At 44.8% G+C, this 14,406-nt stretch overlaps 1 protein-coding gene across 1 annotated transcript in view; it reads right to left on the bottom strand.

Annotated features, from left to right (window-relative positions):
* The window catches only part of CTNNA1 (catenin alpha 1), a 206,099-nt gene extending 192,172 nt beyond the window's left edge, over positions 1–13,927 (bottom strand). The window contains exon 1 of the mRNA XM_077823834.1: positions 13,818–13,927. The gene's annotated coding sequence lies outside the window, so the exon portion shown is untranslated. The remainder of the gene's footprint in view (positions 1–13,817) is intronic.
* Between the last annotated feature and the right edge of the window lie 479 nt (positions 13,928–14,406).

The raw sequence follows: 14,406 nt of genomic DNA, 5'->3' as shown, positions 1-14,406 counted from the left end.
TGTGATCCTTGGAGACCCCGCTTACCCTTTAATGCTGTGGCTCATGAAACCCTACACAGGGAGCCTTGACAGCAGCAAGGAGCGGTTCAACAACAGGCTGAGTCGGTGCAGAATGACTGTGGAGTGTGCTTTTGGCCATTTAAAGGGCCGTTGGTGCTCTCTGTATGGGAAGCTGGGCCTGGCCGATGACAACATCCCCACGGTTATATCCGCATGCTGTACCCTCCGTAACATTTGTGAAGGGAAGGGTGAATGATTCACTCAGGCACGAAACTCAGAGGTTCAACACCTGGAGGCTGAATTTGAACAGCCAGAGAGCAGGGCTATTAAAGGGGCCTAGCACGGAGCTGCAAGGAATAGGGATGCCTTGAGGGAGCAATTTGAGGCTGAAAGCCACCAGTAATGTGTGGTGTCCTGCACGGGAGTGAAGTGCAGTGGTTCCAATGTTAGTAGGAATCTGTGTTTGCTACGCTGACTTGCAGTGCCTGTTTCTTTCCTGGGCTAAGGTATCTTTTACTTAATGCAATAATAAAGAAGGTTTTCAAAGCCAAACAATCCATTTATTGAAAAGAAAATGCATTTATTGAAAAGAAACAACTGCTTGGGAAACAGAACAATCACAAATTTGCATATGTCTTGTTATCATACACAGCCTCCCTGTCTGGAGTGCTGTGCAATGAGTGCTACACTTCAGGATGGCTATAATGCATGGTGATGGGGGCTGAGCGCAGTGGGTAAGGCTTGTAGTTTTCAGGGCTGGGCGGTGAAGCTACAGGTGTTGGAGGCAGCTAGTGGCAATAAGAATCTGGACGTTGGGGAAAGTGTTTTGGGACAACTGGGGGAGGGGCGAGGGGAGGGCACGGTAGTGCTCCACGTGCATGGCTACGAGCGCCTAGATCGAGTCCGCTTGGCACTCCATGATGTTTATCAGCGGATCCATGCTTTGCTGCTAGAGCTCCGTGCTTTTGTGCCGGCACTCCTCATTCTGCTGGCGGATCCCCCTTTTACTCTCCTTCCACTCCTGCACTTTTAGATTCTCGTTAAGGGACTGTTGCATTACTTCACTACCTCTTTTTAAATCTCTTCCCATATGACACAAACGAAACCAAAACAAAAAACCACTCATACTGGAACAGTAGGGGTTATGCCTGTAAACTATTAAACCTGCCCGAATATAGACAAAGCCTAAGTCACTTGATCATTTGGGCCTTGTCTACACCGGGATATTGTTATCTACCCCGATTCTTATTAATTTTTGGCCTCAATGACAATTAGGCATTCAGTAAAAATGAGTTCCTTTTATCGGTTACTAATTACTCTTTAAATTTCACTGAATGCTCCACTGTTCCTGTGTTGAGATGGGGAGGACACAAGCGCTAGATCTACAATCTCTATGTCATTCGTCACTTTCATACACACTTATGTCCCCACTATTCACCTTAAAAAGGAGATGAATAAATTCCATTTTTTTCCAATTACTGTTCATGTGAATTTTTCTACGCCTCTAATCATTTGTCACCAGGGTCTGCAATATCCTTTTTGAAATGGACTGACCAGTACTGCACACTGTTCTGAAAGAGGGTATACTACTATTTATATAGTGACCTTGTGACATCATCTGTATTATTCTCTATCTTATTCCTTGTGCATCCTACCACCTTGTTTGCCAGTTTTGACCTCAGCAGCATATTGAACTGAAGTCTTCGTCAGGCGGTCTACAACGATACAAAGGTCCATTTCCTGTGTTGCCACAAATAATTTAGAACTCTGTATGGCATATGAGTAGCTCAAATTTTAATACAATATGCATTACTTTCCATTTATCAACACTGAACTTCTATCTGACATCATGTTGCCCATTCAACAGCTATAAATCCCTCTGAAGAACGTCAGTCTTCTTAGTACCTCACTGCTCACCTCCTTTCCAGATTATTAATAAATATATAGACAGACCTACCGTGGAACCTTGTGGCACCCAGCTGCAGGGTCTGGGATGATGCAGTGTTCTCAGCTGCTCCAGGATATCTGCAGCCATTGGGGATCACATTTAACCTTTTGCTATGATGAACATTAGTCATTTATTTCTCCTCTGTTTTCTCTCTCCCAGACAGTTTGATTTATGACAATACTTTTCTCCCCCATGAGCACTTAGTTTTAGCAGCTTCTTGTAAAAGACCTTGTCAAAAACCCTTTGAAAATCTAAAATTAGATCAACTGGTTTTCCTTTATCCACTCCTTTTATCAGAATTCTTTGAACACAATCAGTAGATTAGCAAGATGCAATTCCCTTTTGCACAAACCATGCTTGTTAGACCCTGCCATACTTTTCAGGCGTTTAATTCTATTTTTTAATCATTATTTCAACCAGTTTACCAGGTGCAAGTGTAAGGGTACTGGTCAGCAATCCCCTGGATTACCAATAGGGCCTTTTTAAAATATAGGTACAACACTTACTATCCTCCAGTTTTCTGATATAGAAGTCATTTTTAATGAGACTGTATTTTGCTAAAGTTAATCATGCCTTAAAATGTTAGTTGTCATTTTATACACAACTTGTCCTTGGCTATGTTAAGTTATATTAAAATGTGTGTAAGGCATTTAATAGGATGCATTTTCTCAGTGTAGAGAAGACATTGGAGAGTTGCTATCCATTTTTCAACATCCCTGTCACTGAAAGCAGAAGCTCTCACGAAAGGCAGGGTGAGACAGTGGTAAAAGGCACACTATCAGTAGCAAAGGTGCATAAGACAACCTACCTAGTAGAAGTGGAAAAACATTTCTCACGCTATCTACTACAAACCTTGCCTTCTTTCTTAAAGAAGTCTCTTTACTTGAGCTGTGCGTCTGGAGAGAGGGCACTGTTACCAACACAAGTACCCAATCCTGCAGCTGAGTGGCTTACTCTGCTCTCACCCATTATTTTGGGTCACTGACTAAAGAAGGGAGCAACTCAAGCGGCTCCTCATTTCTGGACTGCCAGCTGCTAGGCTTATTGACTGGACACCTGAGGGATCCACTCTGCAGGACTGAGCACACATACCTACACTTTCATTGTTGCATTACTTGCCACATCCTCAACCAAGGCCTGGAGTGAGCAGAGTTAAGTCCCCCCAAACCCATCCATGGATATGGCCCCTCCCTCCCTAAGAACTGTAGGAGCACAGGAGAGGCCAGTTCTGACGCCTACCTTCTCTAGATCAGCGGTTCTCAAACTTTTGTACTGGTGACCCCTTTCACACAGCAAACCTCTGAGTGCGACCCCCCTTATATATTAAAAACACACATTTAACACTATTATAAATGCTGGAGGCAAAGCAGGGTTTGGTGGTGGAGGCTGACAGCTTGTGAGCCCCACATAATAACCTTGAGACCCACTGAGGGGTCATGACCCCAAGTTTGAGAACCCCTGCTGTAGATCTTCGCCAGTCACTATTCAGAGCCATTCCATATTAAACGAGTGGAGAACTGGAGAATTTTTAATTTACCTATTCAAATCTAAGATAGAAACATAACAGAGGGTTCCTGCAATAGCCTAGCACAATGGGTCTGAAACTTCTACGCCATAATGCAATACAAATTAAGTGGCACAGCAGAAGACATATCAGGGAGAGACAATAAGGCCAAGGAACGAAAAGACAACATTTTCCCTATGTCTTTAGAATGCTTTAAATCCCTAGAGGAGCTACATATTTCTATAGTACAAAGCTATACAAAGACCAAAAAATAAGGGCTTGTCTACACTAGGAAGTTTCCCCATGATGAATCCCCATCTGGGCCCTCTTACTCAGGAGAAAAAGTGCCTTTTTCCAGCTCATCTTATGTCACTTTGAAAGCAGTATAAGCTAAACTGGAAAAAAGCACCCTTTCCAGAATAAGAGCATCCACATGGAGACAAATATTAATAGATTTATACCCATAAGTTCTCCCATGTAGACAAGGCCTTAAAACCCCCATCCAAGCCATCTGCATAAAGCAACCCAGAATTACTGATCTTCTACATCCTACAACTTCTCACTAAGAGAAAGCTTCATAGTAGGTTTAGATCTACAAGTCAAACAATCACTCCATTTTTGTCATTTGTCTGATTTCCTCCATATTCAACACACCTGGTTCCCACCCACACTTTATCTTGCTTTGGCAAATCAGGGAGTCAAACTTAAATCAAGATACCCGCTTGCTTCTGCTGGAGAATGGCAAGGTCACATGCACACGTAAGTAGGAAAGCTATTTGTATCTTATCAGTACTGCATGCAATACAGAAAGTCAGTTTACTATTGACCTCATTCCTTCTTCTTGAAGGGTAGTCGGGGCAGAAAGAATGTTAGTCTTGTCTTCACTACATTCCCTGTTCATCCTGGAACAAGGCTGATGTAACCTCATTTTCCAACCAGAAAGACTCCAATCTGCAGCTGGATCTGAAATTTTGTTTTTTATTCTTCGTCTGTTAAACTCCGTGCTCTACTTTTATCATTGCTTTATGACACAACAAGTGATTCTCAAAAGCTTCCCTGTTTAGTTTAGTTCCTCCAATAATAGGTATTGGGATAAATAACCACCCACAGAATTGTAATCTTGTACATTGGGTAAGCTAATTACTACTTTTAAAGCTGTAGTCTCAAACATCTGCAACCTTTCTCCAAAGCTGCAAACCAATCCTTGAGGAACAAAACCTGAATTGTAGATCCATTGAGTGGAGTTACTCCAAACTAGCGATAACACTAAATTTGTTATAAACACTATAAAACTCCCAATTTGTTAGTATTTCAAAGTAAGTATGCAACTTGTTCTTTTAAATCATCTTGGCTGGTATATAACTATACACAGCACTAGCATAAGACTGTTATAAAGAAAATGGAAGTAATAATCTCCTACCAAACTTCCACATTACAGAAGCACATTTTGGAATCAACAGTACAGTCCTTTAAAAAAGGATATTCAGAATATGACAATTTTAGCAATTCCAGAATATACCCAATTTCTTAGAATGATTCTTTCCATAGCTGCTCAGCCACTTAAGTACTGAAAAGTAACAGGGTGGATAAAAATCAATTTAAAAAAAAAAAAAAAAAAAAAACCGGATTTTTTATTTAAATTGGATTTTTTTGATAAAATGATTTTTGAGGAAAAAACAAAGTTAAAGATACATTATAGCTCAAAGATATCTCCTCATGGAATAGGGATTACAAATTCTAATTCAACAGTATGAGACTATATATTCATGTAATGTTTAAGAAAAGTTTTGTAAATGAGTTCCAATAGTTCATGGATTAGGGACCGAATCTTATGGGATTCCAGGGGCTTCTGTATAGATTATTTAGGTTAATCTTTCTATCTACCCAATGGGACTCAGTGCTCAGTCTAGAAGATACCATATTCAGAGATGCTTAGTTTTGCAGTTCTCAAACTGTGGATGTGTGTCTCCAGAGATAACATGTTTGTTAACAGCAAAAATGTTTTTAAATAAATAAATATACAGAGGTGAGAAATAACAGACCTCAACACTGTGCAAATCTGCAAATTTGTGTACATAGTCAATCCCTTACCTCTCTCTAAAAGTGCAAAGTTTCAAAAAGTTTAATGTATAGAAGAAGATTGTTGGGGGCAGAATAGATCTGGACAAGGAGAAGAAGTCTGGAGACAAATGTGAGAAGAGATGGACAGGCAGTAGAAACAAAAGTGAAACTGTTGGAGCAGCATATTGCAGAAGTGTACCCTTCATTGATTTGAGATCTACCATACCATTCTCTCACTAGAATGGAAAACTTATAATGGCAGCAGGGCGTAAGAGAGACCCAGTTTGGAAATAAGAACCATTCAAGAAATACAGGTTTGCTGATGATGTTTTAAAGAAACTCACACCAGTGAACTGGTGGAAATGATAATCTCACTTTTAACAGCAGTAGCTCCTTCTGTCAGTGTAGAAAGAATATTTTCTTCCTTTGGACTAATTCATTCCAAATTGAGAAATCATTTGGGACCTGAAAAAGCAATAAAGCTTGTTTTTCTTTTCCAGGTTATGAACAAACAGGAAAATGAAGGTGAAGACGACTGAGAAGCCAATATTTTAAGTTTCTCATGTTGACCTGGCCAACACAGTCAATTTAAATTTTTTTTTAATATTTCATTAACTATTTTAGTTAACAATTTTAACAAAAACAAACCTGATTTAAAAAAAACTTGAATGTTTAACTAAATTCAAAAATTCATATGCTTGTTTTGTTATAATATTATATGTTTGCTGTTGAAGAAAAAAATCTAGAATACATAACGTTGTTTTAGTTAAATAAAACAATTGAAATGTCTGTCTGGTCATAGAATATCAGGGTTGGAAGGGACCTCAGGAGATCATTTAGTCCAACCCACTGCTCAAAGCAGGACCAATCCGCAACTAAATCATCCCAGCCAGGGACTTGTCAAGCCTGATCTTAAAAACCTCAAAAGAAGGAGATTCCACCACCTCCCTAGGTAACGTATTCCAGTGCTTCACCACCTCCTAGTGAAACTTTTTTTCCTAATATCCAACCTAAACCTCCACCAATACAACTTGAGACCATTACTCCTCATGCTGTCATCTGCTACCACTGAGAACAGTCTAGATCCATCCTCTTTGGAACCCCCTTTCAGGTAGTTGAAAGATCAAATCCCCCCTCATTCTTCTCTTCCGGAGACTAAACAATTCCAGTTCCCTGAGCCGCTCCTCATAAGTCATGTGTTCCAGTCCCCTAATAATTTTTGTTGCCCTCTGCTGGACGTTTTCCAATTTTTTCACATCCTTCTTGTAGTGTGAGGCCCAAAACTGGACACACTACTCCAGATGAGGCCTCACCAATGTCGAATAGAAGGGGACGATCACATCCCTCAATCTGCTGGCAACGCCCCTACTTATACAGCCTAAAACGCCATTGGCCTTCTTGGCAACAAGGGCACACTGTTGACTCATATCCAGCTTCTCGTCCACTGTAACCCCTAGGTCCTTCTCTGCAGAACTGCTGCCTAGCCATTCGGTCCCTAGTCTGTAGCGGTGCATGGGATTCTTCTGTCCTAAGTGGAGGACCCTGCACTTGTCCTTGTTGAACCTCGTCAGATTTCTTTTGGCCCAATCCTCTCATTTGTCTAGGGCCCTCTGTATCCTATCCCTACCCTCCAGCGTATCTACCTCTCCTCCCAGTTTAGTGTCATCTGCAAACTTGCTGAGGGTGCAGTCCACGCCATCCTCCAGATCATTAATGAAGATATTAAACAAAACCGGCCCCAGGACCGACCCTTGGGACACTCCACTTGATACTGGCTGCCAACTAGACATGAAGCCATTGATCACTACCCGTTGAGCCAGACAGTCTAGCCAGCTTTCTATCCACCTTATAGTATGGGCTGAATGAATGGACTTTAACTTGCTAGCAAGAAAACTGTAGGAGACCGTGTCAAAAGCTTTGCGAAAGTCAAGGAACAACACGTCCACTGCTTTCCCTTCATCCACAGAGCCAATTATCTCGTCATAGAATGCAATTAGATTAGTCAGGCATGACTTGCCCTTGGTGAATCCATGCTGACTGTTCCTGATCACTTTCCTCTCCTCTAAGTGCTTCAGGATTGATTCCTTGAGGACCTGCTCCATGATTTTTCCAGGGACTGAGGTGAGGATGACTGGCCTGTAGTTCCCAGGATAACTCCTTCTTCCCTTTTTTAAAGATGGGCACTACATTAGCCTTTTTCCAGTTGTTCGGGACTTCCCCCGATCACCATGAGTTTTCAAAGACAACGGCCAATGGCTCTGCAATCACATCTGCCAACTCCTTTCAGCACTCTCGGATGCAACGCATCCAGCCTCATGGACTTGTGCTCGTCCAGCTTTTCTAAATAGTCCCGAACCACTTCTTTCTCCACAGAGGCCTGGTCACCTCCTCCCCATGCTGTGCTGCCCAGTGCAGTAGTCTGAGAGCTGACCTTGTTCGTGAAGACAGAGGCCAAAAAAGCATTGAGTACATTAGCTTTTTCCACATCCTCTGTCACTAGGTTGCCTCCCTCATTCAGTAAGGGGCCCACACTTTCCTTGACTTTCTTCTTGTTGCTAACATACCTGAAGAAACCTTTCTTGTTACTCTTAACATCTCTTGCTAGATGCAACTCCAGGTGTGATTTGGCCTTCCTGATTTCACTCCTGCATGCCCTAGCAATATTTTTATACTCATCTCTGGTCATTTGTCCAATCTTCCTCTTCTTGTAAGCTTCTTTTTTGTATTTAAGATCAGCAAGGATTTCACTGTTAAGCCAAGCTGGTCGCCTGCCATATTTACTATTCTTTCTACACGTCGGGATGGTTTGTCCCTGTAACCTCAATAAGGATTCTTTAAAATAGAGCCAGCTCTCCTGGACTCCTTTCCCCCTCATGTTATTCTCCCAGGGGATCTTGCCCATCAGTTCCCTGAGGGAGTAAAAGTCTGCTTTTCTGAAGTCCAGGGTCTGTATTCTGCTGCTCGCCTTTCTTCCTTGTGTCAGGATCCTGAACTCGACCATCTCAGGGTCACTGCCTCCCAGGTTCCCATCCACTTTTGCTTCCCCTACTAATTCTTCCTGGTTTGTGAGCAGCAGGTCAAGACGAGCTCTGGTGATGTTCTCCTCCTAATACACCATGGCAAGAAAATCCTCCTGTATTAATGATTAACCCGTTGAATTGGAGATATTTATGAAGTCATTGGGAGGTGAACTATCTGCTTCAATTACCTTTGGTAAATGAAATAACCAAACAATCATTCACTTTCTCATATAGCTGTAAAACTAATCTGAAAGGTTTTCAAAATAAATCACTTTAAAAATATATAGTGTATACCTTCTAAAAAACAAAACGTACATCTGTCTCTGAATTGTGAAGACTACGTATTAAGGTTATAACAACCAACAAGAACGCACTTTTATGTAAGAAATTCATGATTAAATCGAGTCTTCCTGACTAGTGATTTAAATCAAATCCACCCTGAAAAGTAACATAGAGCTTGTCTACACAGGAAAGTTGTATCAGCTAAAAATGAAATCTGTATAACTGGTTTTGTGGAGATTTATTCTGAAATAAGAATGGCTATTTTTGGTTTACCTTGAACTCCTTGCACAGCAAGCAAAGCTAGACCACATGAGAAAGTATATCCACATTGGAAGCTTCACCAGTATCAATTCACTCCTTACCTCAGTGATTCTCAACTCTGGTCCACCGCTTGTTCAGAGAAAGCCCCTGGCGGGCCGGGCCGGTTTGTTTACCTGCCGCGACAGCAGGTTCAGCAGATCGCAGTTCCCACTGGCCGCAGTTCACCACCAGGCCAATGGGGGCTGCAGAAAGCGGTGCGGGCCGAGGGATGTGCTGGCCGCCCTTCCCGCAGCCCCCATTGGCCTGGAGCAGCGAACCACGGCCAGCGGGAGCCGCGATCAGCTGAACCTGCAGACGCGGCAGGTAAACAAACCGGCCCGGCACGCCAGGAGCTTTCCCTGAACAAGCAGTGGACCAGAGTTGAGAACCACTGCCTTAGCTTATATTGGTATAACTTTCCTGTGTTGACAAACCCTTACGCGCATAAATTTTCAAGTTCAGCAGAATAAGTATTTGGGGATTTCTAAGAAAACGGCATTGTGTTACAAGAGAAAAGAACACAAACATTCATTGGGCCTACAGTCCAGTTTCAGGTTAACACCTCAGTAAGTATTCTTCCGGCCATATTCTATTTGATGTCCAGTTAATTCAAAAGCTGTAGTAACTTCAATTTAATATCCAACACTGTTTTACTGATGATAAAACAAGCATTTTATCATCACCTAAGTCCTCACTCCAGGCTTATCTTAATATCTATGGATTACTTCAGTTTCATCACAGATGGTAAGTAACATTTCCAATTAATTCCTTGCATGAGAAAGGAATTTAAGAAACCATTACCACAGTTTGACAACAGGATCTAATTTCAATTCATATTAAAAGTCTACTTGAATATATTTCTAGTTTAAACATTGCCATTGTTGATTCTTTTGTAAGATCAATTTCTCAATGAGTTGCAAGAAGGGAGGCATTCAAATAGTTGATCTATGCAATATTCTTGTTTAAATCTGTTATCCTTCAATTAATTTTATTTGGACTATAGAACTTCTCTGAATGAAGAAAAATAACTGTATGAATTTCTTGCCATTACCCATGTCTAACAGCATCTCAAAATTCACAAGAAGAAACCAAAGTGAATATACTAATTCACTACTTTAGTTTCTGGGCCTCCAGATGCTTACAAACTTTACATTCAATATTAACATAATTGTGTTGAATATTTTAGTTATTAGTGTGAGGATAAGAGTTCTAATCCCAACTCTGCCCTCCTTACATAAACATTTACTCCACTTCAGATTCTTATTAGAATTGGTTGAAAAATAAAACTAGACAAGGTTTTTAATAGCCTTTGATAATTTGTTTTGTGTTTTAGTTTTTATCTGTATTTTTAAGAGAAAGGGCACAATGATTCTTCTTAAGAACATTTATGTAAAGCATTTCAATTTCAAAAGAGGCCTTTTTTAAACAAAAAACTTTGTTCAAAGACATAGGCAGCTCATTATTATGTATTTACATTATTCTAGCACCTAGAGATCAGCCAAATCATGGACCTATTGTACTAGATGTTGTACACAGTAAACAGTCTGACACCAGAAGCTTACAGTCGAATAGACCACATAAAACAGGTCAGAGACATACAAGGGATGGGGGGGAAGAGACAGGAGGGAGGAAGAGACTGGGAAACAGACAAGATATGCACAGTTCTTAGGCAAGAGAAGGACGGTAGTTACAAAGCACTACCTGCTTAGTAATTTTCAGATTGGTTTCCAGTACCTACTAGGACACAGGTATGTTTTGAGGAACGACTTGGAGGAAAATATGGTGATTTTACAAGTTTGGACTGGAAGTTTTGCTACCCCACATGCATGAAGATGGGATAATTCTTGTGGTATTAAGGCTAGAATCATTGGCTGAGTAAAGATAAGCAAAACTGAGAAGAACTTTCAGGGTAAGTTTGTATATGATGTGACCGGAGGTGGGGAAGCCAATGAAGAGACTTAATGGTGGAGTGAGAAGGGGAGAATGACAATCAAGCCTTTCAGAGCAGCAGTCATGTTAGTCTGTATCTGCAAAAAGAAAAGGAGTACCTGTGACACCTTAGAGACTAACAAGCCTTTGCTCTTTATCTTAATAGGTCCATCAATGGCAATTAGCCAGGATGGACAGTGATGGTATTCCTAGCCTGTTTGCAAGAAGCTAGGAATGGGCAACAGGGGATGGATCACTTGATGATTACCTGTCCTGTTCATTCCCCCTGGGACACCTAGCATTGGCTACTGTCAGAAGACAGAATACTGGGCTAGATGGACCTTTGGTCTGCCCAGTATGGTGACTCTTATGTTCTCATCTTTGCACCCACATTTTGAATGGGCTTCAGGGGAGCCAGGCCGCAAGCATCAAGGCCAGATAGGAGACTAGCGCAGTAGTCAAGTGATAGACAAGGATTTTGACAGCAGGTGACCAGTGGGAGTAACTGACCAGCACTACTGACCAGAAATAGAAGGGTTCAGAGGGATCACCAGGTAGCTGTACAGATATTGTATAAGTAACTTTGGAAGAGAAATACATCTTGTATCAGGTTCCCTACGCTCTACAATAGAAGTGAACAAACAACGGCCCGCGGGACCATCCTGCCGGGCCCCTGAGCTCCCAGTTGGGGAGGCTAGCCCCCGGCCCCTCTCCCGCAGCCTCAGTTCACTGTGCCACCAGCGCTCTGGCCTGCCGCTGCTGTCAGGCAGTGCAGCGGCATGGCTGGCTCCAGTATGGTAAGGGAGCAAGGACTGGATAAGGGGCAAGGGGTCCCAGGGGGCAGTCAGTGGACAGTCAGTGGACAGGGGGAGTTGGATAGGGGGTGGGGTCCCGGGGGCCCTCTCAGGGGGCGGGGGTGTGGACAGGGGTCGTGGCAGTCAGGGGTCAAGGAGCAGGGGCGGTTGGATGGGGCAGAGGTTCTGAGGGGGGTGGGAAGTGGAAGGGGGCAGATAGGAGGCAGAGGCCAGGCTGTTTGGGGAGTCACAGCCTTCCCTACCCAGCCCTCCATACTGTTGTGCAATCCCGATGTGGCCCTTGGGCCAAAAAATTTGCCCACCCCTGCTCTATACCCACCCAGAACCTGTTGAGTAACATAGTTGTTATAATAAAGTTACACGAGTTCTCATGTGTTTTACTGCTTTTGCAAGTCAGAGGTAGACTACACAACAAGACAGCCTTAAAATAAAGCTATTGATGCCTAAAATGAAAACCAATCCAGTGAAAACCAATCCAAGTCATTCTTCTTTATAAAATAAAGGGAGTTGCAGGCTCTTCTTATGTAACACTTTCTCTCATTCCTTACAGTGAACACAGCATAGAAACACCACTTCACAGTTTCAAGACAACACAGCAATGTGTCGATTTTGGCATGCGGCCTACATGACGATTAAGCTCCTGCCTTAATGGAAGCACTGTATTTGCCTGGCAGACTACAGGCCTAACATTACTCATTCCAGCCACACATCTTCAACTACAAAACAAAATCCACTAGACAGAGTCCTCCACAGATAATGAAAGACAATGCCAACACATTCCCCTTACAACTGCTGCCCTTGAGAGCTAAGAATATAGGGCTAAGTCCAGTCCTCTTATTAGCTAGCACAACTTCCATCAGTGGGAGTAGGGACAAAATATAGCTGTGGTGTAAGTGGATGCAGAGTACTAGGCCATCTGACACCCCACCAAAAAGGCGAGGATTACTTGTGTACCAACAGACTATTTTCTGTACATAGAGACTGGAAAGGAACAATGTCAGCTTACAAAACAAGTTATATTTATGTGAAAACTTTTCCCCACTAACGTTACTGTAATATCTAAAAATCACTATAATTGAAAGATTAAGGACAAGTATTTTTCTATTTTGTTATCTTATGCTTTGACAGCCCCTCACAATAGTCAGTTTCCTCCTGTTTGTGCAGGTCTTTCATGCTCCAACAGGGAAGCTGGACACAGTGAGTAGGGACGTGTTGGTAAAAAAAAGAAAAAAAAAGGTGGGTGGGGTGAATCTCTTTTTTGGCCCCACTGCTGTTGGTGACAGAGACAAGAGCTGTGTGTGCTCGAAAGCGGGTCTCTTTCGCCAACAGCAGCGGGGCCTATAAGAAATATTCCCCCACCAAACTTGTCCCGCTCACATCTAGGGCCAACGCGGCTACAACTTCCTAAAACAAAACCAGCGACGAGAGTTTGGGGTCAGCGCTAACGCCCGAGACTCCCGGGAGAAGAGGGCGGGGCGGGGCCGGGCGCCCCCCTCCTCCCCCCGGGCTCTGTGGCAGAGGCGGCGACGTTCCGGGGCTCAAGCCCAGGGCAGCACCGGCGTGGGCCGGGGAGCAGCTTCCCCGGCCGGGGGCCCGGCCCCCCGAACAGTAGGAGGCGGCCCCAGGAAGCTGTGCGGGCCGCTTCGCGCCAGGCCGCCGGGCCCCCCCGGCCTGGGCGGGGCTGGGGCAGCGCGGCTCCCGCGGGGCAAGGGGCCCTGCTCAGAGCGCGTCAGCCCAGCCTGGGGGCCGCCGCACCGTGAGGCGCCCTGGGGCCTAGTGGGAGTGGGGGCTCCTCAGGCCGGGCCCCACTGGCGGCGGCGGGACAAGCTGCTCGGCCCAGGCCCACTGGCGGGGGGAGGGGTAACCCGAGGGTGGGGCCGCGGGCCAGGCCCCATTAGCGGCCGGAGGAGAAGTTTCCAACTCGGTGGGAGGGGAGGGGGTCCGGGCCACGAAGTTACCTGCGGGTCCCGGTCGGGAAGGAGGCGCCGGTGGATCCTGAGCCCCGAGCCGCCTCAGCCGCTTTGTCTCTGCGCCGCACCCGTCCCGACTGGAGAGGAGGAAATGGGCTCTTCCGGGCACCTCCCCCGACGGCCTAGCCGGCTTTTCCTGGCACCTCCCCCTGCAGCTCCTCCGGCTCTTCCCGGCACCGCCCGCCCCGCGCAGGTGAGAGGCTGGGAGCGCTGCCCACGCGGCTGCGGGCGGAGCGGCCGCCGCAGGAAGAGCTGAGGGGGGTGTGAGAGTGAGTCAGAGTTTCAGGTGAGAGGAAGGTGCCTGGGTCGCTGGCAGCAGGGAAGGGCCCGGCCGGGGAGGTAGAGAGCCGGGGTGTGTGTCAGGTGGGAAGATTGGGGGAGGGGTGGAGAGCCGGGGTGGGGTCTCGGATGGGGAGAGGGTGCAGTGGGCCGGAGGGTGGGGTGAGTTCGGGGGGGCAGAGGCCTGGGGTGTCAGGTGGGGAAATGGGGGGAGTGGGCTAGGGAGTGGGGTGAGACCTGGAGGGAGTAGAGGGCTAAGGGGGTGGGGTGAGGCCTGGGGGAGTGGAGTGGGAGTAGA

The sequence above is a fragment of the Eretmochelys imbricata genome, chromosome 8 (genome assembly GCF_965152235.1).
Source record: "Eretmochelys imbricata isolate rEreImb1 chromosome 8, rEreImb1.hap1, whole genome shotgun sequence".
Classification (NCBI taxonomy): domain Eukaryota; kingdom Metazoa; phylum Chordata; order Testudines; family Cheloniidae; genus Eretmochelys; species Eretmochelys imbricata.
Note: the sequence above shows the minus strand (reverse complement) of the source record. Positions and strands in the feature narration are given on the sequence as shown.